We start from the raw sequence: 4,988 nt of genomic DNA on the forward strand, positions 1-4,988 counted from the left end.
CCAAGAGCTTAGTCTTTGCTGGAAACAAAGCCTGCCTCTGCTCTTTTGGGGTCTCTCCACTGCGATGGAGAGAGCAGTAAGGGTGAGTACCTCTTCCAGGCTTTTTCAGCATAGACTAAGCTCCAAGAGTCCATGTTGGGAGAGCCAGAAGGAAGCATGTCTTTATCTCTGGTGGCTCTTGGGGTTTCCCCACCTTAATGGAGAGAAGCTGCTTCTCTGCTAAAATGGGCAAGTATGCAAGAGCCACTTTCATTTTGATAAAAAATCTATTAGTGGGTGGGTGGGTTCAGGAGAGTCGTGAAAGGCTTGGGCAGGAAAAGGTCAGGTTGGAGGGGCAGCTGGCAACTTGAGGCCATGCTGGTGCTTTAGCCTCTCTGCAAAATACATCTAAAGAGTCCTATGCTGAGCCTCAAGGTTTTATCCTTGACTTATCCATGGGTCGTATCAAACTCCATAATTTTTGGTCCAGTAAAACTGCGCTTGACTCCCTCTCTTGCTCATAAGGTCAACATATACACAAGTATATACAATATATCACTCCAACACTTCAGCTCTATTTTAATTATTATTGTGTAACAAAAGAAACCACAGGATTAGACCCATACACTTTCGGTTTCATATTTACATAGTTAGATTCAACTGACTCCAGAAAATATTATTGCAAGGCCTGTCTGGCTGTTATATCAGTTCTTTTGTTTAATTTTAAATTGATGGATGGTTGAATAACCTAAACCTCCATTTCTAACTGTGGGAGTTTCCGGCACGTTCTCATATGCTGGCAGTTTGTCAGAACAGTTAGACAATAATTTGTGTGGTTTTATAATTGCTATACATTCACTGAGAAATTAGAAGGAACAGACATTTATAGCATAGCTGTGGAATGTAAAATCCTGAAGAGAAAGTTCTTCCAAACAGTGCTGCCAGAGGAACCATTTGAATCCCACACCTAAGCCAACAAAGGGCTTCAGTTAAGAGTTTGGCAACAGATTCTACAGCACATGAGCCAGAATTTGTGACTGGATATAAAATTGGAATTGATGGTGTGGGATTATGAAAAGGAGTGTCTGCAACTTTGTTGTCATAGTCATAGTCAAATATTTGCCAAAAAGGTAAGTATCATCTTTTTGTCTCTGCAAGAATAGTAGTGTGGAACCATCAGGATGGCATACATCTGAAAATTTAGGATGCATCTATATTGCAGAATTAATGCATTTTGACACTAACTTGGCTGTCTCGATAATGTTGAATCATGGGAGGTGTAGTTTTACAAAGTCTTTAAACATGTTCTACTGACCCACTAAACTATATGCTGTGGCAGATTCTAACAAGTTGGTAAGGTTTAGTTTGAAGAGAAAGGTTGTCCTGTTACACACAGTATATAATAGAAACGAAGTAGCAAACGTATAATCACCAAGGCACATATATAAACTATTTTACAGCATTATATAAACTATTTCACAGCATTATAGCAAACATAGCATTCATGTTTATATATTGCCAAAATAAAGGAGTTCATAAACTGAGGTTAAAACTCAGTATTCAGTGTTGTCTTGAAGCTTGGTAGAAAAAGCATCTCAATTGATGATCTTTATGAATGAGGGTTGTACCCTTTAAACAAATTATCAAAGTCCCAAGCAAGAAAGAGTCTTCAGAATGTACATTCAAAGAAAGCAACAGCAAAAAACAACAAGGGTTCCCGGGGTATTCTATGTCCTTGTTTCAGGATGGGTGTCCCTTCTTCAGGTTTAGTTGCTTCTTGTATAGTCTTCTGAAGATTATTACAAACTGTATTATAAGGAGACAATATAATAGATTTGCTGTTACCAGCACCCAGTAGCATGAAACAAAATTTAAGGATATTTGCAAAAAAACTTACTTTCACTTTTCTAGGTAGTGGCTCTGCTGTAATTCCAGCTCAGGATAGCAACTTTTTCTTTTTCCAAGAGCGAGCAAATTGACTGATAAGGTTTAGTTTGACCCACCATATACGAGGGTTGAATGAAAAGTAATGCCTCCACCTTCATAACTCCTCAACAGATAGCAGTGCTGGTATAGGCAGCTACTGGCTTGTTCAGTAGACTCTCCTCTACAGTTCCATTTGGTGGGAAGCCTAAACATTAAATGGTTGTGTTGTTAAAGTGCAAAGTATGGAACCCTGCACAGACGGTTGGTCAATGCAACTTAAGCAACATTCAGTCATTGAATTCTTGACAGCAGAAGGTGTCACCCCAAAGGAGATTCATCAGAGAATACAAGCTGTTTATGGTGATTGTGTTGATGTGAGTACTGTGCATCGTTGGGTGAGTAAGTTTAAAGATGTTGAGGTGGAAACATCTGACTTGCGTGACAAACAAAGAACTGGACCACCGAGTTTCACATGCAAAAGGTTGACAGATTGATTCAGGACGATCGTTGTATCACTCAGAGATAAATTTCAAGCATAATCGGCATTTCACAATAATGTGTGAGTCACATCATTGCTTTGCTTGGCTAGCAGAAGATCTGTGCACGATGGGTACCCAGGATGTTGACGCCTGAAATGAAAGTACATCGACCTGAAATTTTCCAGAAGCTCCTCTTGCATTATGAGAATGAAGGTGATGCCTTTCTCCTTTGGAGTAACACCTTCTGCTGTCAAGAATTCAATGACTGCACATTGCTCAAGTCACATTGACTGACTGTCTGCGCAGGGTTCCATACTTCGCACTTTAACAACACAACCGTTCAATGCTAAGGCTTCCTGCCAAATGGAACTGTAGAGGATAATCTACTGAACAAGCCAGGACCTGCCACATACCAGTACTGCCATCTGTTAAGGAGTTATGAAGGTGGAGGCATTACTTTTCATTCAACCCTCATACATTGTGTGTCTGTTCTCCATCTACCAACCTAGCTGAGTGCAGGGATGTTTGATCATGAGATGGTGATTTGGCAACAGCAATTATAGAATTATAGAATTATAGAGTTGGAAGAAACCTCGTGGGCCATCCAGTCCAACCCCCCTGCCAAGAAGCAGGAAATTTGCATTCAAATTATAAACATAACAATTGTGTGAAATAATTGCAATCAACATTGGAGACTGCTTGCACCAAGAATTTAATGTATATCCATGAGAGAGAGAGAGAGACAGAGACAGAGAGAGAGAGAATTATAAATAGATTATATAAATCATAACAATAAATGTGAGGTACAAGCATAGATTCAAACCGATAAGCAGCACTACAAGCTATCACCTTAACACACAATATGTTGTTACATTGTTTCTTCAGTGATGCAGGGACAGAAGTACAAAGAAATGTATACCTTGTTCTACAAATTTATCAGACAGAAATCTTCTTAAAGTTAGACAAATGATGGAATGAAATTGAGCAGTTTAGATCACAAGTGTCCCTTTTTACTCAATTATGAATGCAATTTAAGAACACAAAAAGGGGCTTGTTGTTTCCAGTAATGGAAAATAGTGTGGCAAAAAGAGAAAGAGAGAGAAGAGAAACTGCAACCCCAAAGGAGAAAGGAGAAGAAAATGTCTATTTGCATGTACTAGTTTATGTACATAGATCCTCATTTAGAAATGAAATGCTCAAATTTCTAAAGAAATTCAGTACTTCTCACCATAATCATGTGGTCCATATGCCTGCTCAATTTGCTGTCTCTATGCTGAACTATTGACAGTTAGTGTCTCGATCCTAAAAGCAGCAAGTACCAGAAGAGGCAGGCTATAACTGCGGAATCTGTTACTGGTGAATTGAGCCAATCCAAGTCATAAACAGGTAATCAAGGGAGTTCACCAAAGTTGAAGAGAGGTTATTCCAAAATGCAGTCACAAGAATCTAGCAATCAGGATAACCAAGCCAAACAAGACAGACAAAGAGATATGAAAACAGAAGCCATTCCAGAGGTCAAGAACCTAAATAAATCCATGGGAATGTAGACTACAACAGAAAACCTGGTGGAAAGCATAAGATCTCCCAGCAGCTCCTGGGAGACTTATAGCTGCCTGACTTTGAAATACCAGCTAATTGGACAGTGTTCCTCATTTAAACTTCTGGAAGTGGCATAGCCTCCTTCAATGCTGCTTCCATTCTATTTGCAAACTGGAAAATACGAGGGCATTTTCCCACTTCTGGCTAAGATGAGGCTCAATTTTCTTGAAGTTCTTCATCTGCCACATCTGCCATTAGATGCCCAAATTAAATGACAGAACCAATTTGTGAACCCAATTAGATGACCATACAAACCAATATAAAACAGCATGTAAAACAGTTAAAACTATTAAAAACATTATGAATTAAAAATATACATTTCAAACATAAAATCAGATCCGTTCTTCCTCATGCTTTGTCCATAGTTCAGTCCGTGTCATCTTCACCATTCATTGATTAAAAGCCTGGGCACACAGCCATGTTTTTAGGGCTTTTCTGAAGCACAACAGGGTTGGAATTTGACGCATATCTCTTGGGAGGCTGTTCCACAGTTGGGGAGCCACCACCGAGAAGGCCCTGTCCCTTGTTCCCACCAGCTGCGCCTCCGAGGCAGGTGGGACCGAGAGCAGGGCCTCTCCAGATGATCTCAGGGATCTTGCTGGCTCATAGGAGGAGATACATTCGGACAAGTAGATTGGGCTGGAACCGTTTAGGGCTTTATAGGTCAAAACCAGCACTTTGAATTGGGCTCGGTAGCATATCAGCAGCCAGTGGAGCTGGCTTAACAAGGGGGTGGTACGCTCCCTGTAAGTCGCCCCAGTGTGATGCCTCATGGGCCAGATGCCTGATGTTGATGTTTTTGCCCAAGAACCCATTAAAACAGACCTTGAGCAGCTCTCACCCCCTTTTGCTAGGAGACAGTCCTATACTGCAGACAGGGGAGTGAAAGAACAGGTTCGCAGGAGTTTGAGAATTGCAGCTAAACAAGACACTGATTAGCCATGCTTCCCTTGGGAAAATCTAGGGAGTCTCACATCTGGAGAAAGATGGGTTTCGTTTCCTGTT

General features: G+C 40.6%; 1 long non-coding RNA gene across 1 annotated transcript; it reads right to left on the reverse strand.

Annotated features, from left to right (window-relative positions):
• Positions 1-534: 534 nt before the first annotated feature.
• Positions 535-3,842, reverse strand: LOC134297117 (uncharacterized). Its single transcript, XR_010003874.1, has 2 exons — positions 1,877-3,842; positions 535-1,785 (listed from the first exon to the last, which is right to left on the reverse strand). It is a non-coding gene; the product is annotated as an uncharacterized LOC134297117 (long non-coding RNA).
• Positions 3,843-4,988: the final 1,146 nt, after the last annotated feature.

The sequence above is a fragment of the Anolis carolinensis genome, chromosome 1, assembly GCF_035594765.1.
Source record: "Anolis carolinensis isolate JA03-04 chromosome 1, rAnoCar3.1.pri, whole genome shotgun sequence".
In the NCBI taxonomy this organism is placed as follows: Eukaryota; Metazoa; Chordata; class Lepidosauria; order Squamata; family Dactyloidae; genus Anolis; species Anolis carolinensis.